At 45.9% G+C, this 25,654-nt stretch overlaps 1 pseudogene; it reads right to left on the bottom strand.

The window, feature by feature from the left end:
* Positions 1 to 23,308: 23,308 nt before the first annotated feature.
* LOC127681356 (eukaryotic initiation factor 4A-I-like) lies at positions 23,309 to 24,531 on the bottom strand (annotated as a pseudogene).
* Between the last annotated feature and the right edge of the window lie 1,123 nt (positions 24,532 to 25,654).

Genomic DNA, 25,654 nt, shown 5'->3' with positions numbered 1-25,654 from the left:
ATATATACACACACTAACACAGAACATACACACACACTAACACACACATACTCACAGACACACACACACTTACTTTCTCTAGTCTTTCTATGACTACAACCACTCTAGTCTTTCCATGACTACAACCACATGGGGAAACTGAGGGTGGCTGACACGTCTTCTGGAATAACCTCACCCTAAATGCCCCAAGCTGGACAAATTGACTTGGCCCCAGAGGAACTGGGGTCAAGGGCCTGGCCAGAACATCCTGTGAATGTGATCCAAGGGTAAGAGGAGCAAGTGGCACCCAGGCTGCCAGACCCCAAGTAACCTCAGCTGGCCCTGGGCCCAGGTGGCTTCAACCCAAGGTAGGGACAGTCTTTTCAGTTTAAAAATACTATCTACATGCACATATGTCACTTATGTCTAGGGACTTGAGGGGTCTCTTCTAGGCTGCTAGGAATCTCTCCCTCCCCCTTGGTCCCACCCACCTCTCTCCCTCTTTCCTCCGTCCTCCCCTCCCCCACTCCAGGACTAAGTCAACCTCAGCCCTTCCAAGGCATGCATCCTGCCATGAGCCATTTATCCCCATCTCCTGTGCTTCAGTCCTGATGGTGAGGTCCAGGGCAGAAGCTACAAACCAAGGCTGTAGCTTAGCAGCAGAGGGGTCGCCTAGCGTGGTGTACAGCCTTGCGTGTGACCTCCACTTACACATCACATACTTCCCAAGACCAGAGGCCCTATATCCATGATCTGCCCTGTTCCTGCCTTCAGTCCCTCAGCCCACACGGTGTGCTCTAAGCCCAGGAGACGCACATGCGCAGAGAGCCTCCCGTGTGTTGGCATTGTGTCCGAATGGCATGCCAGGCAGTTGAGACCTAGCGGGGAGAGGGCATGATGAGCACATGAAGTCTGGCTGCATTACCACGCTGTCCACGTTGTCATGTACATTAGGGAGAAAATAAAATGAGGTGACAAGGCAGAGTCACTAGTGTGGTCTGTGAGGTTTCGGAACGCCAGCCCTGCAGTTTCTCAGGCCCTACCCAGCCTGACTCCAAACGGGTGTATCATCATGAGGAAGACAGCGGATGCACTCAGCTTCTGTGGTATAGCCCCCGAGAAAGATCAAGTGGTGCCAACAACCCAGGAAGTCCTTAAAGAGACAGCTGTCCCCACACATGACACGTCTTTTGGCCTCATACCTGGAAACTGGGCTAAATGGAGAAAATTGTCAAGCTGAAAAAAAAATCTGGATATGGACACATCAAGAGCCTAAGAAGTGTTTATTGAAGAGGCGACAAAGACCCTTCCCTGGGGTCCTTGTCACGCCGACAGGCCCAGGCTCCTTCTACGTATGCTGGCTGTGATACGAGTCCCTGCTGTTTAGAGAACCTGCAGCAAGTGTGACGGTCACAGGCTCTGTGTGGAGACCTGGCCAGAGTGGACCCAGGAAGTTGGCAGGTCTTCCTGTCCTGCCCCACTCCCAACGTCCCCCATCCCACTCCACCCCTAGTTCTGGGAAAAAGCAAGTCCTTCCTGTTGCTGATGCAATGGGCTTGCAGGCTAATGTCCCAGGCCACACTGTGACTGTGCAGCAGGGCTGCCGTGTCACAAAGGATTCCTTCATCAATCCACCAGTCAGACATCAGGACTGTCCTGGATGTGAGACTCACTGCTCTGAGACTGTGGAGATATGGCCATACAGATCCTGAAATGTACTGATAAGGACCCTGAGACCCCAGTATTTCTGGGGTTTTTTTGTTTTGTTTTGTTTTGGTTTTGGTTTTTTGGATTTGTTTTTTTTTTTCAAGACAGGGTTTCTCTGTATAGCCCTGGCTGCCCTGGAACTCACTCTGTAGACCAGGCTGGCCTCAAACTCAGAAATCCACCTGCCTCTGCCTCCCAGAGTGCTGGGATTACAGGCGTGCACCACCACTGCCCAGCTGACCCCAGTATTTCTATCCACATTTTGCATCCTCTGCTGAGAGAACTTCACCTGCCACATTTATCACTTACTATAAGGCTCTGAAAATTTAAAACCAGACCATACTTGTCTCTTTGCTTATCTGAGAGTGCTTGGAAGGCCAGGTCCAGGCCTTTCCTACTCCCCCTGCAATTCAGGATTCAGGATGCTGTTTCTTTCTTTGCTTACCAAAAGGATATCTATCTATCTATCTATCTATCTATCTATCTATCTATCTATCTATCTATCTGTCTAACCATCTATCTATTTATCTGTCTATACATCCATCCATTTATCTATCTATCCATCCATTTACCTATTTATCTGTCTATCCATCTATCTAAACAGGGTTTTGTGTAGTCCAGACTTGCTTGCAATTCCCAATATGCTAAGGCTGGTCTTGAAATCCTGGATCTGACTCCACCTCTCAAATGCTCCCAAACGATAAATGAAGAAAGAAAATCCAGAAGGTCTGGTTTCCTCCTGTATGGTAAAGGCGTTTTCTCAGTCTCTTGTTGTTTTTGCTCCATATGCCTTTGCTGCCCCTCCCAGTGAAGAACAGGCTCATTTGGGAAGCCCAGTGCCCAAAGAGCGTCCCTGCATCTTCAATGAGTCACCCTTATTTAGGAAAGCTGTTGTTCTGCCACCAAGGGCCCGTCCCCAAGCTAGGACCCTAGCCAGTGTGCAGGAAGTGATTGGGAAACTTTTGTTCACTTTGGGCAAGTGTTAGGAGGAGTTGTTGCTGGAGATGGAGGAGACCTTGATCAAGATTTACAAACTTTGATGGGGTGGCATATACCCAGCAGGAGGGTAGGGGCAGGAGGATCTTGAGTTTAAAACCAGTCTGGGTTACATAACCTATTCTGTCTCTCAAAAAAAAAAAAACAAAAAAACCAAACCAAACCAAAACAAAAAAAAAAAAAAAAAAAACAAAACAACAAACCAATCACAGGATCCAGGAGCTCACAAATGAAGCTCAACTGTTAGACAGTGTCCTTCCTCTGGCCCTTGAGCCACCCCTGGGCCAGGATGTTGCAGGGCCAGGCTCCTGTTCTGACTTCTGCATGACTCTGCCCTGCACAGCTCATCTTGTGGTGTAAGGACCCCATTCCTGCCTTCTGAAATATTTCCCCTGTTCCTTTGGTTAGTTTTATATCTCTGATGTGACAAATGACCACAAATCTGGCATTTCAGAGAGACGCAGACTTGTTTATTATATTACAGTCTTAGAGGTCCACGTTCAACAATGGATCTCACTGGCATAAAATCAGGATATCATCCGGGATGCAGACCTTCCGGGTGCTGGGGGAGGGGTGCACTCTGTGGCCTTTTACAGCTTCTAGAGGTTGTTGTGTCCCCTCATCAGGATGCCTTCCCTTCCTGTCACGGTCTCTCTCCCACCTCCTTGTTGCCTTCTTTCTCTCTCCCCTGTTCTGCCTTTCTTTCCTGCTTCCACTGAGCACATCTGGATGCCCCAGATGATCCCTAGTCTTGGAGTCTGTTGATTAGTCGTCGCGTTTCCTTCTTAACTCCTCCTCGGCGTGCAAGCCGTCATAGTCCCAGGGGTTAGGGGACAGATACCTTTAAGGTCATTATCATGCCTGCTCTCCTTCCCGTCATTCAGAATTCTGATTACACGACCTATCATGTTTATTTAAGCCAAGTTTTGAGTTGAAGCCCAACTCAAAATAAGGGAGGGCAGAAGGTGGCTCGGCTGGAACAGGACGAGGAAGGCTATGCAGATCATTTAGCCCTCGGTCACCTCTAGAGAATGAGGAGATGCCACAAAGTCCTCTAGAGAACCTCCTGCTGGTTAAAGTCCAAAACCTGGCCTCATTGGCCTTCCTGGCCTTACTTCCTGCCAATAGTGAACTAACCTGACCTCACCCCGGCGCCAAGTCCTGGCCTAAGTGGAGAGACACGTGCTCACAAATGTGGATGTGCGTGTGTGTGTGTGTGTGTGTGTGTGTGTGTGTGTGTGTGTATGTGTGTGTGTGTGTGTATGTATGCATGTGTGTGTATGTATGTATGTATGTGTGTGTATGTGTGTGTATGTATGTATGTATGTGTGTGTATGTATGTGCGTGTGTGTGTGTGTGTGTGTGTGTGCTTGCGTGCACTCGAGATGTGTTTTCAAACTCATAGTCATCTGCTTGTTCACTGGCAACCGCTGGTAGGAGAAAAATCCTCCCATCTCCCCAGAACTCTCATGGTTGGGACCCCTGGACGCTCAGAGGGGGAAGCCACCAGGGAAGGACAGACAGCACACTAACAAATGTGCTGTTTCAAGAGAAATGGTTAAACACAAAAGCACAGGCAGATGGAGATAAGAAGTGTTTACCTTAGCCTTGGAGTTTGGAGAAGTTTCCAGAAGGATTAATCACTTGGTGGAATTAGCAATATAGAAGAAGTTGAGAATAATCTTTCTTTTCTTTTCTTTTTCCCCCCTTTGGTTTTTTTCGAGACAGGGTTTCTCTGTGTAGCCCTGGCTGTCCTGGAACTCACTCTGTAGACCAGGCTGGCCTCAAACTCAGAAATCCACCTGCCTCTGCCTCCCAAGTGCTGGAATTAAAGGCGTGTGTCACCACTGCCCAGATTGTTTTCTTCTTTGGGGGGGGGGGTGGATGTTAACATTCAAAATGTTAAAGAAGAATCAGCTTCTTCCTCTTTCTCTTCCTTCTTTTCTTTTCTCTTTTCCTCCCCTCCATATGATGTACATATCCACACATACATAGGCACAAACACAATACTATACTACATATTATCTCTCCATATATACATATCATACCCTGAGCTATATACATGGCAGAGTATATATAATAAAAAAGTGTCTATCATAACTTTCTGGTTTCTTCTATCTTTACATTATCTCTGAGTATATAAATATTCAGTAAATGGAAACTTACATATGGCTAGGCCTAGTGTCAAAACTAATCTGGGCCAAACCCTGTGCAGCAGAACACTGCAAGGAGAGAGCCTGACGCTCCGACTCCTGCCAGCAGAGGGCGCTGCAGGACAGCTCCGGTGTCTCCGCGGAGGCCAAGCCTCCAAGACACACCTTGCATAAAACAGGAGGCAGCAGGGAGGAAACCACTAAAATCCCCTTCCTGACCTCAGAGGGAAAACTGAACTCCCTAGGGAACTTGGAAGGGAAATTTCTTGGGAGAACATTCAAAGCTCTCCTGGCTTGCCCTGTGTAACCAGGGAGTAGAAGAAGCTAACACCAAGACAGAGAACCTTTAAGGAAACCACCTTACCATATTCGGTGGGGCCTGGAATCTAGCTGGTTTCTGAAAAGGCTGGCCTCATTCTGGGAACTGTGGATTCCCTCCAATTGGTGACCACACTTTGGCATTTAAAGCCAAAATGCCACCTCTTCCAGGGATCCCCTCGCCTGACATCCAGAAGTTGTCCCTCCACTGTGTTTCTACACTAAGTATTTTGAGATGCTGCCCTGATATAAATTCTCGCTTGATTCTGAGATCATTAAAGACAAGGATGGTGGTTTTTAGCATGTTTAATCTTTTTCATAGGAAAACACACACACACACACACACACACACACACACCACTAAATGAATAAATTTTTTTAAAAAATCAGTTATAATCCAATTCTTCTTTTGGTACTATAAAAAGACCACGCCAGGCAGTGGTGGTGCATGCCTTTAATCTCAGCACTTTAGGAGGCAGAGGCAGGCGGATTTCTGAGTTCTAGGACAGCCAGGGCTACACAGAGAAACCTTTTCTTGAAAAGCAACAACAACAACAAAAACAAAAAACAAAACAAAACAAAAAACCAAGAGCTCTCCCTTCCTTGTGCCTTGCCTTCCCAGCCAATCCCACTTCCATTGACAATGCTAAGAAAATGATCTGATTCCTCTCTGTGCACACACATACACACACACACATACACTTCTGTAATTTATCCCGTGTGTCTTAGTCTCAGTTTCCATTTAATCTTGAACATCTTTTGTATTAGTGTACATGCTAAGTTGTACTTTGGTGACAGTGTGTGTGTGTGTCTGTGTGTGTGTGTGTGCATGTGTGTGTGTATGAGTATGTGTTGGCTCCACCAAACTCTCGTACAACGGCTCCTGAACAGAAGCTGCCCAGTGCTGGGCCTGGGCCTCCCTGCCTGCAGCTACAGCACTGAGGAGGTACAGCAGGGACTGGGACTTCCAGGGCTCCTTGGGGACACGGAGAACTTCCTCAACAAAGCAAAATGCAGCTCCCTTCTGGGTGGACTAAGCAACAATCCCCCACCCTTCCCTCTCACAAGTCTTGGTTATCAATAATCCACTGTATGTCTCTGTCCATACCTCATTTCATTAAATGGATGAATATTATTCATAATAGGAGACATCATCGGTTTGGCCATTAAGGATACATGTACAAATGTGTTTGTGTGCACATGTAAACACACACACACACACATTCACCCTTGGGTAAAACGAACAGTGCTATAACACTGTTGGCCGCAGGGGACTCCTGGGGATGGTTTGACAGAGAACGTCTTAGAAATGGACAGCAGAAACACGTGAGCAGCACCCCTAGCCTTAATATGAAGATGCCTGACCCGGTCTCAGAGCCTCCAGTATAACAGGGATGTCTGTGAGTGCAGGAGTTTGGTTCCTAAAACACTCATTTCAGTATTGCGAGGGGCGGCCTCACAGTGGGAAGCTCGGTTATGTTGACCTGCATTACTGCTGGGCGCCCGGCTTGGAGTCCTGAGCCTGACCACAAGGAGAAAGTCTGCTCCCCACTGCCATGGGGAGCATCATCGGCCCAGTGTGACGGGGCCTGGGGCGGCAAAGCCTTGCAGGTGAGCTCCATGGAAGGTGTGTTTCCAGATCCCAGAAGCCCAGACTGCCTACCTCGCTCTGGGCGAGCGCCCAGTTCTGTGATCGTTAGCACTGCCTTGGAAGAGGCGAGCTCGCCTTCCTCCAAATCCAGTCCTAGCACCAAGAGGCCTGGTCTGGCTCCTCTCTCTGAAGAAACAAACGTTCACACAGAGGTGGTAGGTAGGTGGAGAACAGGGAGCTGCTAGTAGAGGAAAGAGAGAAAGCAGCGTTGAGAGGGGGAGGAAGCAGAGGAGCGAGAAAGAAAAGGCAGAGGGAAGAGAGCCAGGCAAAGAGCAGAGTCAAAGCAGCAGACGGGGAGGCCGGCCCTGGACAGGCAGGGGCAGGGCAGGTGGATCCTGTGACTTCAGGCCTGCTCTGCACAGCGAGCTCCAGGCCAGCCAGTGAGACCCCCTCCCCTGCCCAACACACAAAACCAAACAAAACCAAACAAACCACTGGAACAAAAACAGTGGACGGAGGAAGAGAGAGCAGGAAAGAAAGAAAGGGACAGAAAGGGAGAGGAAACACGGGGAGCAGAGAGCAGGGCCGGACTCCACAGGAAAGCTCTGGCATCCAATCCATCAAGACTCAAAAGACAGCCTGGGGGAAGGCCTGGCTTGGCCGTGGGTCTGGCTGCCGGGCAACCTGGCTTGTAGTGCCTGTCCTGTCAAAGATGAGTTTGAAGGAATCAGCTCTCATGAGAGCTGAGCTCAGCCCGTGGCCAGGCTTGAATCAACACCTTTGTCCACTGAGCTGTCGTGCTGCTAAAATACACTTATTTGAAAACAATTATCACACATCTGTGCAGTACCATGGTCTGGAAAGATGGCTCTGCGGTTAAGAGCAGTCAGTGATTGCTCTTCCAAAGGTCCTGAGTTCAAATCCCAGCAACCACATAACCATCTGTAATGGGATCCGATGCCTTCTTCTGGTGTGTCTGAAGACAGCTACAGTGTACTCATATATATATATATATATATATATATATATATATATATATATATATATATATGTATATATATATACATACATATATATATATATATATATATATATATATAATAAATACATCTTAAAACAAAACATAATTGTGTGGTACCAGACTCTGAACATGAGACAAGCACAGCAACAGGGGATGTCCACACTTGGGGTACCCGCAGGGAGGCATGCTAGCCCTAGTAATTTTGCAATAGGATAAGGTCCTTGAAAAAGTGCATACTCTTTGCTTAGCCCTAAAGGATGCTCCTTGTAAGGCTGTTTGTGGTACAGAGAAAGGGAAAGAGAAAGAAGGAAGAAATGAGATGTAGTTCATACATTTGAGACAAATAAAATGCAAAGACAACGCAGCAATATAAAGCTTAGTGTTGGCCCAGGGCTGGGCCTGCGGCTCAATGGGCCGAATGCTTGCCTAGCGTGCATGAGAACCTGGATTCAATTCCTGGCACCCAGAGGCCTGTGTTAGCAATGCCAGGACTTTGGAAGTGGAGGCAAGAGAATCAGGAGCTCAGGGTCATCCTCAGCTGCATAGCGAATTCAAGGCCTGTCTGAGCGACTCGAGACCCTATCGCAGAAACTAAAACAAAGGTGGAGAGTGGATATAGGAGGATATTGACATCTGACTGTGTCCTCCATGCTCATACAGTGCACACGTGGGCACACACCACTCACACAGAAATATACACATATTTATTTTAAAATTCTGTTTATATCTGTATATATGCATGAGTGTATGTGTGCATGTGTGTGTACATGTGTGTGAGTGTATATGTATGTGAATGTATATATGTGTGTGAGTGTATATGTGTGTGAATTTATATGTATGTAAGTATATATGTGTCTATATTTGTGCATGTGTACATGTATGTGTGTATGTTTATATGTGTATGAGTGTTTGTGTGTATGTGTGTGTGGGGGGGTATGTACCTGTGAATACAAGTGTTCTCGGAGGCCAGAGGCCTCAGCTCCCCTGGAACTAGAGTTACAGGTTGTTGTGAGTATCCAATCAGGGTGCTAGAAATCAGGTTCACTGGAAGAGCAGGGCATGCTCTTAATCAATAATATATTTCTCTAGCCCCAAATAAATATTTTTAAAAATCAAAATAAGGAGGCTAGCCATGGTGGTGCACACCTTTAATCCCAACACTCAAGAGACAGAGGCATGCAGATCTCTGTGAGTTCAAAGCCAGCCTGGTCTACAGAGTGAGTTCCTGGACAGCCAGGGCTACACAGAGAGGCCCTGTTTTAGGGGGAAAGTGCATTGCTCTTGCAGGAGGCTAGAGTCCAGTTTCCAGTACCCATATCCAAGAACTCACAGCTGCCTTTAACCCTGGCTGCCCAGGATTCTTACGCCTCGAGCCTCCTCGAGCAGCTGGACACACACCTGGGCACATGCACTTAATTAAAATGTTGAGACCTTTGGTGGGTGCGCATCCTTGATCTTCCTTCACAGCACTTGAGGGAAAGGATACTGCAAAGCCAGGTGTGATGGCCCACACCTATTGTCCCAGCAAGGCTGGGACAGAACGATTGCGAGTCCGAGGTCAGCCCAGGCTACACAGTAAGGACTCTCTCAAAAAATATATACACAAACAAAGAAAAAGAAGAGAAAGATCCTTCAGACTGTGAGAAAACCCCCGTGACACCAGACAGGGACATAAATGTGCATATGTACATGAACACTTAAAACTGTACAATTCAAAATTTCTGAGAGCACAAACATGTGACAAGGTGGTGCCAGTCTTGCTCTCCCCACCCTGGTCAGAGTCACCTTGAATTTCAGTTCGGTTCCACCCTTGGTAAATGGTTTTAACCATCTAAAACCCGGATTGCTCTCTCTCTCCCTCCTAGCCCTCCGCTCTCTGGCAGGAGGCCAATTCCTGGTCTCTGCTCTTCTCTGGAAGCCTAGTAATTGAATTCACCAGGAACCTGCCTGTCGCCATAGCAGCAGGGGTCATAGGCTGTAAGCTAGGTCAGGCTTCTGTCACGGGGCACCCTGGGTTGCCAACTCTGTGCAAACTGATAGCTTAAAATGTTTTTCTGAAGGTGCCATGCAAGCTTCCAAGAGAGAGAAACAGGCAGTTGCCCTTCCCAGCCATAACGCCTAGGAATGAAAGCCGTCAGCAGTAAGCACGGCCCCGCCCCCAAGGTCGCAATAGCAGCGTCTGTACTTTAACAGGAGCTCTCTAGCTGCACTTAAAGCCCGCACAACAGGAGGGAAATCATGTCTGCTACCTAGTCAGCTGCCCCAGACCGTGAGTCAGGCTCTGGGAGAACCTATACCTACCTTCTTAAAACATCAGCATAATTCCTAACTACATCCTAAATATTTATCCTATACCCTCAGAAAGTATAGGTCTCATCCTCATCAAAGAAATGTCTCCTTACAACAGACAGAGACCATTACAAAATCCCACAAATGATCTAACACAGAGGACACATGCCAGTGTGGTCCAACCCAACAGATGCAACAACTCCTGCCTCGAGGGCTCAGAACAGAAGAGGGGCGGGGAAGATTGTAGGAGACAGAGAGCCAGGGAGCTGGATGTGAGCATTTGCCTCCTAGAAATGTCAGAGAAGCAACACGCATGAAGTTTCATCAACATGACTGCCTAACAAGACCTGAACAAGGACACCAACACCAGCAATAGACTTGCTAAGATGGACGAGAGGTATCTCACAGAGCCTCGGTCCCAGACAAAGGGCTGCAGCCACTAAGTAATGCCGAGAGCAGCGGAATTAGTTTCTCCAGGAAAGAGTCTCCAAATCAGGTAACCAGCTCTAAGAGGGCCTCCCCGAAAGCATGCATATATTATCTGTGTAATATATGTGTGTGTGTCTGTGTGTATACATATGTATGTAGCTTTTTATTTATATATTTAGGAATGTATATACATATATTCATATATGTACATATATACTCGTACATATGTATATATAGTATATATATATGTATGTCACAACAATTGAAGCAAAAGAGGTCATGAATTTGAGTAGGAGAACAAAAGGAATTTGTGGGAAGGGTTGGGGAGGGAAGGGAAGGGAAGGGAAAGAAAGGGAAGAAAAGGGGGAAGAAGTATTTCTTTTGATTTTAGAAATATTTTTTAAAAAATTGTAAAAAAAAACAAAAAAAAACAAAAAACAAAAGGTACTCCTAGCATGGTGGCACACACCTTTGATCCCAATACTCAAGAGGCAGAGGCAGGCAGATCTCTGTGAGTTCAAAGCCAGCCTGATTTACATGCCAGAGCTACTAGTAAGACTTTGTCTGAAATATATATAATAAATAATAATTTTTATATTATATATAAAAACATAAGCATAATATAATTATTTTATGTTTATGAGTGTTTTGCCTATATGTATGTATGTATGCATTTATTTACGCATGTATGCATGTATATATGTCTATATGTGCACCACATCCAACTGGGTGCCATGGAGACCACAAAAGGTCATCAGATCTCTGGACTTGGGGTTATGGACAGTTGTAAGGGAAATGACCAAGGTCATTTACAGACAGTGAAATGTATACCATCTTGTTCTGAGGTGCAATGTGGGTAGAAATGAGCAGCCCCTCCCCCTTTTTATCTCTGCCAAGACTCCAGCCATCCCTGTCAGCCATTGTGTCCAGGGCCCCATCTCAGAGTGGCCAAGGACTGTGAGGCCAGGAAATTCTCATGGCTGCATTGCTTGGGCAGGAGGCAGGTGGTAAAAGTTTTGCTGGATTCTTCCTGTTGGAGTTCCAATCTCATTTCCTCTGACACAGGACATTCATTCTGTTCTGTTCTTAGGACTCACTTGACCTGTGCCCACAGTCTGCCTTTGATTTTCTGGGGTTCAGGAATTTCCACACAAACCATATGAACCAGTCAAGCAAGAATAGTTTATTGAACGCACACCCCAAGACTGATCAATCAGGGTCAAAAAAGGACTTGGGAGCCAGACATTTTTTATGAGAAAAAAAAAAAAACAGGTTCAGAAGTTCAGAAGAGAAGGGTGGAGGCCATATTACACTTTGGCCAACTAGACAGAGTATTATCAACTAACCTTTAAGCTGATTGGTCCTAAGTGAGGTGAGGGTGGTGGATGGGTGGTGAGCGGGAGTTTCAGAGCACGGAGGCAGCCCAGCATAAGTAATGCAATCGTAGTGGTGTGACATTTTCGGAGAACCTTCAGTGTCAGTCATGGATAATTACTTCTGGGAAGTAGAGTCTGAGAACCTGAACTTAATTTCACCTTTTGAGCAAATGGAGACTGAATACAAAATGGCTACAGTTGTGTTAAAAGGAGCAGACCTCAACAGATTGTGCTCCACCAAGCTGGGATGATTTTTCTATGTCTTTTTGAGATAGGGGTTCTCTATGTAACAACTCTGGCTGTCCTGGAACTAAATCTGGGGATGAGGTCTCAAACTCACAGGGATCTGCCTGCCTCTGCCTCTCTTCTCTTCTTTCTGCCTCTCTTCTCTTCTCTTTCTTCTCTCCTCTCCTCTTCTCTTCCTCTCCTCCTCTCCTCCTCTCCTCCCTTCCCCCTCCCTCCCTTTCTCCCTCCCTCTCTCTTTCTCTCTCTCTTTGCCCTTGCCCTGCCCCTGGGATTGAATTTGTGCACTGCCACTTCCGACATTGGACAGTCTTGCTTTGGTTTCTACTCTTCAATTTTAGAGAAACAAGTGACTTTTGGGTATGGATAATATTCAAAATATATTGTCATTGTTGGGAACAAGCAAAAGAAACTTATTCTAAGTACTACCATTTTATTTTCAGACTCTATTTAATCATTGGGAGAAAATAAATTCAAGGCCTCGGGCCCTAGGGGAGCTGGTGACTTCTCTATATCGAAACAGCTTGTTGTAAACAGTTGTCTGAGTCCACACATCTCAGGGATAACCTCTCCATCTTTCTGGCAGGGTCAAACAAGTTCATGTTCCCAGGCCTGGGAATGAACACCTACCCCATTCTCCAAGTGTTGTCTTAATTGTCTGTTAACTGGTAAAGAAGATAGAAAGTGCTACTATCTAAACCAAGGGCATACGCTACAGAGTTATGTAAGCGCTTGCCTGTTCTGCCCTGACTGACTCCATGCAGCTGACCAGCTCCTTTGTCCCTTATCACACTGAGCTCCGGACCTAAGGCTTAGGAGGGAATCAGGGACCTTGAAGCCAATGCCTGGGATGCGGCCCAGTCTCCGATGGCTGCTCCCTTGCTTATCCCGGAATGTCCAGTACAGCCGGACAACGCCGCAGCTCCCCCGGATCCGCCTTTGCTTGGTGTTCCCATCCTTTAGAGATGTTGTACAATCTCTCTTCTCAGACATGGTTCAGAGCCAGGACTGGGCACCTCCCTGAGTGCTCAGAGAACAAAGCTTTCAGTTTTAGGCTTCCATATCTGAAATAAATTTTCTTGGCTTCCACCCCAAACCCAACAGTTGTTCTGTTTTAGTCCCCCAAGAAGCTGGTTCTGGGGATGAGGTTTGGCCTTCCTGCTTCAGACCCCGGCATGTTTGTCTCAAAGTTTCCTCAAAAGACCTTGTTCTGGGTCAGGCTGGCCCCTCACTCTGTGGCAGGGGAAAGAAAAGCCCATGGAGGGAGAAAGGACTTTGTGCACTTAAAAAAAGCCAGGAGATAAAGATGTCTCTGTAGTCACATGTCTCAGCTCTGAGTACCTTCCCCTCTCTTGGTTCTTCTTTACAAAAAAAAAAAAATTGTTTCCCTATTCTAGGGTCATGCATGTCTCTGAAGCGCTTGCTGAAATGTAGATTTTTCTCCCTCTTGGAAACTGTAAAGCCATCGTGGTTACAAAGCTGCAAAATTCCAAGCATAGAAAGCGTTTTCTTAAAACTTACAATAAAAGAGGGTTGAGGAGAGTCTAGGTCATCTCCATTTGCTACGTGCCATCCGCATGTGGCTTTGACTTTCATTTAGGAAAATAAAATAAAAAGGGATGCTTAAAGGTGCTTAAAATGGCTCTAACATGTGAGGTTCTATCTTTTAGTGAAGGTGTTAATTGTATTTTGGACAAGGATAGATTATATATGATGAAATGAGATTTTTGTCCTAAGAATGAAACCTAAGGACAAAACCATGACAGCCTCAGGCTGTCGCAGGACATCTGAGCTCATCACAGGAGCCCACAGAGGATAGGATTTAAGGATGAAACACGTTTAATGACTGACATCTATAAATTCCTAAGGTTATAATGCTCTGCTTGTGACAGCAAAACCCAACTTGCATACGTGTGCCTCGGCACTGCGCCTTTGCTAGCTTTGTTCAGATTTAACCAAACTGTGGTAGATTCTTATAAACATCTCCTATGAAAAAAGGCTTAAGCTGTTCTCTCTGCAACTATATATGTTGTTTTGTGATAAATTGAGCTTCTTAGTAGAAAAATGTCTATTAAGTTCATTTAGATCTTGTGGACATATACTACAAAAGGATCACAAGAATAAGATTTCTGGTTTCTCCAGAAAGTGTGTTTGTGATCTAAAGTTTATTTTGTTACTAAAAGAGCTTCAGTTAAAAATTGTATATTTAGAGCAGGGCAGTGGTGGCACATGCCTTTAATCCCAGTACTTGTGAAGCAGAGGCAGGCAGATTTCAGATTTCTGAGTTCGTGGCCAGCCTGGTCTACAGAGTGAGTTCTAGGACAGCCAGGGCTACACAGAGAAACCCTGTCTCAGAAAAAAAACAAAAACAAAAACAAAAAAAACTAAAACCAAAAACCAAACCAAACCAAAACAAAAGAAATGCAAGTCACTTACAGAGACAAGATTAGAGGAAGAGATGATTTATATCTCTCATACACAGTTTTCTGTATGTGTTGTGGGAGTTAAACCTAAAATAAGTGACTCAAAACAGACTTAGAGTAAGCTTAAATTTCAGTGTGAAATAATATCCAAAATTAATTCTAAAAAAACTGGTTATGAAAACTTAAATCCTCAAGTGCAATGGGTTAAATTCATACTTGCATGGCAGGAAATATCCATGCTTCAAGTGCTACCTATTCCTTTGGATAGGACCCAGCTCCTGTTAGAGTAAATTGTATGCTCGCTTCATTACAGGACAAAAGTGCTTGGAGAAGAAAAGACCTCCCGGGGTCTGCTGTTACTGCCTCTGGCTGTGTAGGCCAGGCCAGACAGAAAAACCCTCATCACCAGGGAAGAAGAATTACTCCTTGTATTTCATGTGATGTGATGTGTGTGTGTGTGTGTGTGTGTCTTAGAGTCTGCACATGGATTCTAAATGTCTCAAATAACATCGAGGGGAATAGCAATTACTCTGCACTCAGTGTCAGAGATGACATATGAGGATCCTGTGACCGAGGGAACCTTGAACAAAAGCCTGCCACAGGACCCGTTGGGGAGCAGCAGGCTTGTTTAATTGGCCACGTCCTGTGTCTGGCTTCTGACTCTCTTGGTAAAATCTAATTATTCCAGGACTGAGAAGTAAATACCTGATTTTGTAAAGAGTCCCCAAAGGAGTTTTAAAAAATATAAGACAGAGGCTCTGTCTCAAGGCAGGTTGGCAGAGCGGGCTGAACATTCCTTAATCATGAAGTTAAAGGATCCCATGGATCCATCATGACAGGTAAAGAAAAGGATCCTTCCCTGGGTGGAGGAAATTGGACAGTGGAAGATCACCCAGACCAGATCTCAGTCACCTTGCGGGACACCAGGGCCCAGGTCTTCAGCCCCGTTTCAGTCACAAACCTTGAAGCCAGCTGGCCTGTGATAGCTTAAGGGCTTCAACCGAGGACATTTGGAGATCGGGGTCACCATAGCCCTCCTTCCATTTGGACTTTTGATAATATTGTCCATAACGGGACTAACTAACCCCAGTGGCTTCCCAGGACTGGACTCTCACACAAAATTCAGCTAACTCTGCTGTATCTAAAAATAATAGTTTTGAAAAACAAACAAACAAAAAAACCCCCAAAAACCCAAAAAACAAAACCCCTAATATCTTTAAAAAGTTATGCCTGACTATACATATAAAACCTGGTGCTCATAAATAATAAAAAGGCCAGCACTCCCCGTTTCCATAGCTTGTTTGTTTGGAATCTGTGGCTAATCCCCCTACTCACACCCTCAGAGCCTCTCGCGGCTTCCTCCTATCTAATGACTGGGTCCTACTTAATTAACTATCATGTGTTATAAAACAACAGCTAGCCTCTGCTAAGTTAATGACCCTAGCTCCTTCATAAAGATCAAAGATCTGAAAGTAAAAGAAGTGGAGGAGGGGGCTATGAGTGAGCGAGGCAACACCGGCCACCCTGACTGCACCGACGCCATCCTGGGTCTGCTCAGAGCTTTTCAGCCCTCAGAAAAGTCGCATCTGCCTTGGCAACATGTTTGAGACTTTCCAGAAACCTGACCATGCCCAGATGCATAGCCAAATGTCTGCTGGTGGGTAACCAGAATGAACGCCACAAGCTCCCCTGACCTAAACCTGACAATAGCATTCCTCTGGTTTCTGCCTTCAAGAAAGCTGTAACCTTGAACTTCAGAACTAAGAGTTCTCTGGGCACAGAGCATGTTCTTAGTCGTCAGCTAGAGAGGTACTCTAACTCAGCCCTGTATCTGTGGTGGTCTGTAACTTTCCCACGGGACTATAACTGTATGCTGCCAGGTGGGTGCTGGGAATCGAACCTGTGTCCTTTAGAAGAGCAGCCAGTGCTCTTATCCGATGGACCATCTCTCCAGCTACCACAGACAGGATTGTTTTGTTTTGTTTTTTGTTTTGTTTTGTTTTTTTGGATTTTGGATTTTTTTTTTTTTTTTTTTTGAGACAGGGTTTCTCTGTGTAGCTCCGGCTGTCCTGGAACTCACTCTGTAGATCAGGCTGGCCTCAAACTCAGAAATCTGCCTGCTTCTGCCTCCCAAGTGCTAGGATTAAAGGCGTGCAACACCACCACCACAGACAGGTTTTTACAGCCAGGGCTTCTTAAACTTTTTTCTCCTGTGACCCCTTTATGCCCAAGAAATTTTTATGTGATCCTGAGTGTATACAGATGTAAAATAGGTGTATGAATTAAACATTTATTACTAATGTGCATAAAGAATTAATTTTTTTCAAGTGTATTTATCTTGTGTGTCTGTGGACCTGTGCACCATAACACGTATGTGGAGGTCAGAGAACAACTGTTTGGGGTTCGTTCTGGGGATCAAGCTTAGGCCGTTGTGGCTTGAGGGTATAAGCACCTTTGACCTAGGAGCCATCTTGCCTGCCCAACTAAATGTATTTCAAGGTAATTATTTGTCATGTATATAATTTTATTGTTTATTAAAGATAAAAGTAGGTTTTCATACCAATGTGATAAATTCAATTGTTTGTTTTCATGCAAAGAGTTTGTGATCAAAATTTGATATTGTAAGACACAGAACACTGTCAACATTTTTCATCTGATTGCTGTTTTGACTTTGTGATTGTTGATGAGGAGAATCCACTTTGCATATCTGCAAAAGTATTTTAGAACCATTTCTGAAATTGTTGGAAATTCTATATTAATCTGAGCATTTGAGAGGCCTAGCTAGGAGGTTTTCAAGTCAGGTATCGGCCTGGATCACGTAAGCAAGACCCTAGCTTACAACAAATGACCCAGCAGAGCTCAGCATCCCAGACATTCATGTGAGAGGCAAGGTTTTGTTTATTTTTGTATCTGTTGTGTGCATATTTATGTGTGTATGTGATGTGTGTGTTTTTCTTCATGTGTATGAGTGTGGGTTCAAATGTACCGTGTGAGACCTCATCCTCTACCTTGTTTGAACCAGTCTCTGTCCACTGCTGTGTGTGTTTGTGTCTAGGGAATTCTCGTGTTTCTGCCTCCCGTCTCTCTACAGGAGCATGAGAACGACAGCTGCACACCACCAAATCCAACCTTACCAGGGTTCTGGGGATCCATGCTTAGGTCCTCATACCTCAAGGCAAGCATCTTCCCAATGGAAGCATCCCTCCAGCTCAAGGCGATGATTTTGTTTTTTTAAGACAGGGTCTCATATCGCCCAAGCTGGCCTTGCACTCACTAAGTAGCCAAGGAAGACCTTGAGCTCCTGGTCCTTCTGCCACTATCTCTGAAGTGCTACGATTACAGGAACCCTATCAGGCTTTTGAAAGAGGACAGTGAAGGGTTTGAGAGCCAGAGAAGGAGAGAAAACACCTTCTGGCACCAGCTTGGGCTGATGCAGATGTCCAAAGACGTAGCAGAATTTTATTCCTTCCTTCCTTCCTTCCTTCCTTCCTTCCTTCCTTCCTTCCTTCCTTCCTTCCTTCCTTCCTCCCTCCCTACCTCTTTCCCTCCCTCCCTTCTTTCCTTCCTTCCTTCATTCCTCTCTCTCTCTCTCTCTTTCTTCTTCTTCTTCCTCTTCCTCTTCCTCTTCCTCTTCAGAACTTTGTAAGCTGGCCTGCATGTTGGACTTGGGGGTCTCAGGAGCATCACGCACAGTACCTGGGTTTTAGGTCCAGCCCCTGGGAACGTGCCGATTAGGTCGCTCATAGAACAGCACTGCCAGAGAGCTGAACCTCCACAGGCCACAGAACAGGTGGAGTTAGGCCTAAAGTCTGGGAGAAAACAGGGGATAGATCTTCTGGTGGGGCTGGAGAGTGTGTGCTTGAGATGGTCTGGGAGTGTCTGGCTACAGGGGTGTGTCCAGCATAAGCACTATTTGTTCTCCAAGTTTCTATTTGTCCAAGAATGATTCACATGACTTCCACTGGCCAGCCCCTCCTGTGATACTGGGGTCAACCCTTGATTGAGGGACAGAAGAATGAATGGGAATGTCTGCAGCAATAGAGGGACCAGCATTTCAAGTCCAGCTTAGGGCTGTGTGTCTTTGAGAAAATCCCATTTCCTCTCTGGCTTCAGTTTTCTTGTCAATAAAATGGGCTAATGACTATCTTCATTACCGTTCTATTGCTGTGAAGAAATAATATGACCATAGCAATTCTTATAAAAGAAAGCGTATAATTAATTATGGGATTGATTCCAGTTTTAGGGCGTTAGTCCATCGTCAGCAGGGTGGGAAGCAGACAGATGTGGCACTAGAACAGTAGCTAAGAGCTTTCCATCCTCATCTGCAGGCAACAGATAGAGGGAGAGTCAGGGCCTGACACACCTCTTCAAGAATGCCACACCCACTCCAACAAGGCCACAACATCCTGATCTTCCCCAAACAGTTGTACCAACTAGGGACCAAGTATTCAAATATATGAGCCTATGGGGGAACATTCGCACTCAAACCACCACAATGACAGCGTATGGGATAACGGCAAGGAGCTACTAGGATAAGTCCTGTAATCACTCACCATGAGCAGGTGCTTAATAAATATTTCTTCTTTTTCTTTGCCATTTCTCATTAAGTGTGGTGGTTTGATGAGACCATATCCCATAGCCTAATACTTCAATACTTGATCCCCCATTGGTGGAATAGTTGAGAAAGGATTGGAAGGGCGTGGCCTTATTGGAAGAGGTTGGGGGTGGACCTTGAGGGTTCAGAAGACTCGCACAATCCTAAGTCTTTTTCTCTGCCTTGTGCTTGTAGATCAAAGCCCTCAGCTATTGCTCTGTGCCGTGCCTGCCTGCTGCATGCTTCCTGCCGTGATGTCATAGACTCCAGTGGCCTGGGCTGCAAGCCTCCAATAAACTCTTCTATAGCTTGCCTTAGCCATAGTGTCTTATCACAGCCAGAGAAAAGTAGCTAAAATACTTAGCAAATATTTATTTGAGGACTGATTATATCAGGTGACTGGACCAAACTCTGGGAAGAAAGCAGTGACTACTGTTTATTATTGATCAGCTGGATTTCTCCATCTTGTATACTTCAGGATACCAGTCAGGGAACAGTGCAACCCACGGTGGGTAAGTCCTCTCATTTCTGAATGTAATCAAGAGGATCGTTAGTAGCGTATCTAGACGCCTGTCTGCAAGGTGATTCTAAGAGAGCATTAACAGCTGACCCTAACGTCACAGGCCTTAGAGGCATCTGTGGGTTTCCAACCACAATTCCACGCTTAATCAACTGTTGTACACTAACTAGTTTCCTCACCTTTTGTGCTGGGAATCAAACCCAGGGTTACATGTACACAAGACAAGTGCTTTATGACTGAGCTACAGCCTTGGTGATTCCTTAGCCCTCTTCTTCTATAACATGTACTAAAATGGTCCTTTACAAAATGGTGTTGATAGAACCAAGCTGTGCATATAAAGTACCCTGGCAAGGACTGACACAAAGTGAGTACTTGTAAAAATCAGATTTAGGACTGGACAGATGACTCAGCAGGTGAAGGTGTGTTTGCTGTGCTGAGTTGGATTTCTGAAACCCATGTAAAGACAGGAGAGAGCAGATTCCACAAGGCTGTCCTCTGATCTTCACACATGTGCTGGGGTTTACAATGCTTCCCAATAACAATAAATAATAATTACACTTCCTTAAATAAAAGTGCTCAGTAGGAATATTATCCTGTTGCTGTTATAAAGAACCATGACCAAAATGACTAATAGAAGAAGCCGTTTGTTTTGGCTTATGGCTCCTGGGTGCTGGATGTCCAGGTAGAGGCAACCTGATGGCAAAAGGCCAGAGTAGGAAGCTGAGAGGTCACATCTCAACCACACACAGGATGCAGAGAAACTGGGAATGGAGTGAGGCTATAAATTCTCAAAGCCCGCCCTAGTGATATACTTCTTTCAGTGAAGCTGCCATGTCTTACAAGTTCCATAACCTCCCACAAACAGTGCCACCCCCTAGTCACCAACCATTACAATGTATGTGCCTATGACATTTCTTATTTAAATCACAAAAATAGATCACAAGGATCTATAGAGCAGTTACTAAAAGAAAGCACTGAAATTACAAATGTGTGTCTCTCACAGTCTGGACTGTATGTCCAGGCTGGGAGAATCATCCTAACATTAAAATCTCTGGGGCCAGAGAGATGACTCAGATGTTGAGAGCCCTGGCTACTCCTCCAGGGGACCCATTCCCAGCACCCACATGCTGAGTCACAGTCTCCAGGTCCAGATGTTCCGGTGTTCTCTGTTCCAGATGCCCTGGTGTTCCCTCTGGCCTCTGAAGTCACCAGGCACACATCTTGTGCACAGCCATACTTGCAAACAAAGTGTGATGCACATAAGGTAAACATAGAAGAACAAGAAGAAGAAGAAGAAGAAGAAGAAGAAGAAGAAGAAGAAGAAGAAGAAGAAGAAGAAGAAGAACAAGAACAAGAACAAGAAGAAGAGGAGGAGAAGAGGGGGAGAGGAAGAAGGGGAGGGGAAGGGGAAGGGGGAAGGGAAAGGGGGAGGGAAGGGGGAAGGGGAGGGGAGGGGAAGGGAAGGGGAAGGGGAAGGGGAAGGGGAAGAGGAAGGGGAAGGGGAAGGAGAAGAAAGAAGAAGGCCTTAGTCTCAAAGGCTGGCAGAGCAGAGACCTTACTTTGCTAGTTCTTAGCCAACAAACGCAGCCGGCTTTGTCTCATTTCCTCTGATCAACCTTTGGTACCTTTTAGCTACCGTCTCTGAGCCTCTGCAACTCCCTTCCTTTTTTATCTGGCTTTAAAAATGGCTAGTACTGGGCTGGAGAGATGGCTCAGCTGTTAAGAGCTCTGACTGCTCATCTGAAGGTCCTGAGTTCAGATCCCAGCAACCATATGGTGGCTCACAACCATTCATAAAAGATATCTGACGCCTTCTTCTGGTGTGTCTGAAGACAGCTACAATGTACTCATCATATATATCAAATAAATAATTTTAAAAAAATTGCTAGTACTATGTGGCCTTGTTGTCCATGCCTTTAATCCCAATACTCAGGAGGCAGAGGCAGGTGAATCTCTGTGAGATTGAGGCCAGCCTGGTCTACATAGCAAGTTTTGAACAGTCAAGACTGTATAGAGAGAAACCCTGTCTCAAAAGTAAACAAATTCCCTTGTGAGTTGTGGTACACATTATTGATTCCAGTGCTTGGAAGGGAAAGGCAGGTGGATCTCTATGAGTTTGAGGCTAGCCTGGTCTACAGAGAGAGTTCCAGACCAGAATCACATGTGAGACTAGGTCTCAAACAAACAAGCATCTGTAGTACTGAAGGTCGGGCGGTTGAGTTGTACACATCCATCTCCTAACAGCTTTGCTATAGATAATACTTCCAATGCATGGGCCATGATGCTGATGGTTGCCCAGTATACTCTTTAGGGACTGGAAAGCTGCTTTTAAAACATTGGCTCTTCAGCTGGGCCTGTAATGGGAGACCTTTTGATATCTGGAGGCTGAATCTCAACCTCAGACTACACCAGTGCCACCACATCTGAACTTGCATCCCATGACCAGGAATGAAAACTGACCACAAATATGCAGTCTAACTTACACACACACACACACACACACACACACACACACACACACACACACAGACGCACCCAGTCTCACCTCTCCACATGCCTTAATTCACCTACTTCTTTATCCCACAAATACCCCGGGATCATCCCGGAGTGTCTCCCTCTGGGCGTGTGAGTCCTGGCCTTCCATGTTCTCACTCCATCCCCCTGTTTACAAATACACTTTCTTTCCAAAAGCTCACTTCAGTGATTGTCTTGTTCCATGATGCAAAAATGGGCTAGGCTCCTAACCAACATCCTTTTAAATGTAGGTTCTTTATGGATTTGTTACAAAGATTAAATAAGACAATCCACATGAAGAAATAAAACAAAAGGGGATGTCCATGAAACAGGTTGTCTCTTGTCAAGACTCAACACTCTGGGCGTCTCGCCTTCTCTTTGCAACGAGTGTTCTTAAGTGTAAGGCCCACAAGTTGCTGAAGCCAGAAGTCCTGGTTCCCCGGCCACAGTCCCTGATTTTCTAGTCACAGTACAATTGACCAAGCTATTAATTAATTTTAATGCTGGTGAATGAAGATGCTAAGCAGATGTCCCACCGCTGAGTTACATCCCTTATCCAAAGACTCCAGACCCACCTACCCTCCACCCACCCCTCCTGGGAAACCTTTTTTTTTCAGTTTCCAAGTAATTTTATTCAGAATTTTGTGTTTGTTTCCTGGATCAATGAATACTATACAAAACAATGTAAAAATGGCTACCATTTTCTCTCCCCTGTTCCCCTCACCTGGGGATAATTCCCTGGACAACCTCATTCAGGGCTTCTCCCTGTGGATTTGGTCCAGCAAATGAGGCCAGCTGTGTTTTAGCCCATTGACTCACTTGGAGGTTTGGCTGGGGTAGGAAAGCCTTTAGGAATGAGGTAACTAGGTTAGGGAAATGCATTCGTGTTGGGAGGGGGGAAGGAGACAGCACCTGGGGCAGAGCCTACTCCCAAAGAAAAGGGTGTCTAAAATATTCACAGTTCCTTCTTTTTGCCTCAAAAAGGTGACATTTATTCAAAGAGAGAAGAGAAAAAAGCCAAAACAAAATAAGCAAAAAATAACAAAACAAAAACAAGATGTCCATCTCTTGGATCCCTTCCCTCCCCCTCCAGCTGTTCCTAGGCCCTCCCCGGGGACTGACCCCTGGGCTCGGGCCAGGTAGCAGGACAGCCCCTCAAATGAGGCTAGCCACGTTGAGGGTCATCTCTTCAATGGATGTGTTGTAGGAAGTCTCAATGTCTCGAAGAGTCCTCTTGTCTTCTTCTGTCACCATGTTAATAGCCACACCCTTACGGCCAAACCGACCACCTCGACTGATTCTGTGGATGTGGTTTTCCCTGTTGGTGGGAAGGTTGTAATCGATGACTAAGGAGACCTGCTTCGCATCAGTGCCTCTGGCCACTAGGTCAGTGGTAATTAATACTCTGCTAGAGCCAGACCGGAACTCCCTCATGATCACATCTCACTCCTTTTGGTCCATATCTCCGTGCATGGTGGAAGCAGTGAAATCCCGGGCGTGCATCTTGTCGGTGTGCCAAGCCACCTTCCTTCTGGAATTGATAAAGATGACTGCCTGGGTGATGATCAGGGCGTCATACAGGTCACACAATGTGTCAAGCTTCCTCTCCTCTCGTCCCACATTGACGCAGAATTGGCGGACACCCTCCAGGGTCAACTCTTCCTTCTTGACAAGAATCTGAATTGGTTCTCTCATGAACTTCTTGGTCACCTCAAGGACATCAGAAGGTATTGTAGTAGACAACAAAACTACCTGTGTGTTACTGTTGAGCTTTTGGAATATATCATAGATCTGGTCCTTGAACCCATGGCTTAACATTTCATCTGCTTCATCCAGTACGAACATCTTGATGTATTTGGGGGACAGGTATTCCCCAAGGTTAAACATATCAAACACCTGTCCAGGGGTGCCCACGATGATATGGGAAGATTTCATCTGCAGTTTCTGCACCTCAGAATGCACACTGGTGCCCTCAATACAGGCATGACAAGAGGCACCCGTGTAGTCTCCTAGTGCCATAACCACCTTCTGTATCTGCTGAGACAATGCACGAGTGGGGGCCAGAACCAAAGCCTGAGAGGCCTTTAGATCTAATTCAATCTGCGGCAGAATTGATATGGCAAATGTAGCTGTTTTCCCAGTCCCAGACTGGGTTTGAGCAATCACATCATAACCCTTGATACAAGGAAGAATAGCTCGCTGCTGGATGGCAGAGAGCTTCTCAATACCATAGGCATAAATACCACGGAGGAGGGATTCTGAGAGATTCATGTCATCGAAGCTATCCACAATCACATTCCAGTTACTCTCGATGACGCCTTCCGGTCCATCCCATCAGGGCCATTGTCTCTGGATCGAGAATCCTGACTCGCAGACATGATCCTTAGAATGTAGCCTCCTTGGAATTCTTATTTATAATCTAAACCATTTTACTCTGGGACCCTCTGGGCTAGCAAGACGGCTCAGTGGGTAAAGGAAGTTACCTCACAAGCCTGGTGAACTGAGTTCAATCTCAGCTCACCCTGCAAATCTCTCCCTCTCTCTCTTCCTCTCCTCTCCCCCCTCCCCCCCCACACACACACCTTACATTCTTTGCTGATACTATTATAGAGTTTCTGGGGAGAATCTGTGGGACCATTTGCTGTCAGTGCCCAGGAACACAGGCCTGAATTTTTGTTCACTCCTTTTGTTTGTTTGTCTTTGGTTTTGTTTTTGTTTTTTCCCAACAGGATTTCTCTGTGTAGCCCCCTTTGTCCTTTGAGCTTGATCTGTAGGCCTAGATGGCCTTGAATTCAGAGATCCCCCTGCCTCTGACTCTGGAGTGCTGGGATTAAAGGCATGCACCACCAGTCTGGTTCTGAGCTTCTTTTCCAAAGGCCTCAGATCTTCTGGAGAAGCAGGCTCCCAGAGGTAGTGTTGGGGGGCAGGTGGGGTGAGAACAAAAGCTACAGTGCATGTGCAGAGGACAATGTTAGAGTTGGCTCTTTCTCTCTACCCTGATGTGGTTGGTCTTCAGGGGTTGAACTCAGTTCCCCAGGCTTGTGCTGCAAGTGCCTTTACCACTGCTAGCCATCTTGCTAGCCCAGAGCTTCCCAGAATTAAAAGGATATGTTTAGATTGTAAGTAAAGAATTCCCAGGAGGGGTGGGTGGGCTTCCCTGGGAGAATAGAGGACAGATTGATGATTCAGTAACTCACAGAGACACTGGGTGATGATTTCATAGCCTTTTCTAACAGAGGCTGCATCAGCCAAAGATGGTCAAAAGAGGATGCTGAATTCCTCAGCTCCCACCACAGACTTGGCTTTCCTAGTCCTTCTAACAGCATCCCCTCCTGCCTCAGGGCTCCGCGTCTTAAGGGCTCTGTGTCTTGTGTACCCGTAATTTGCTTTTCCGCCTAGCTTCCCCTTCCTTTTGAGATGTCACCTCCCAGAAGTCCTCACTGCCCTGCCTCACCACTGCCACCATTAAATGGAATCACAGGTTGAGTCTGAGATGACTGA

Source organism: Apodemus sylvaticus, chromosome 1, assembly GCF_947179515.1.
Source record: "Apodemus sylvaticus chromosome 1, mApoSyl1.1, whole genome shotgun sequence".
NCBI classification, from domain to species: Eukaryota; Metazoa; Chordata; class Mammalia; order Rodentia; family Muridae; genus Apodemus; species Apodemus sylvaticus.
This window is presented reverse-complemented; position numbering and strand designations above follow the sequence as displayed.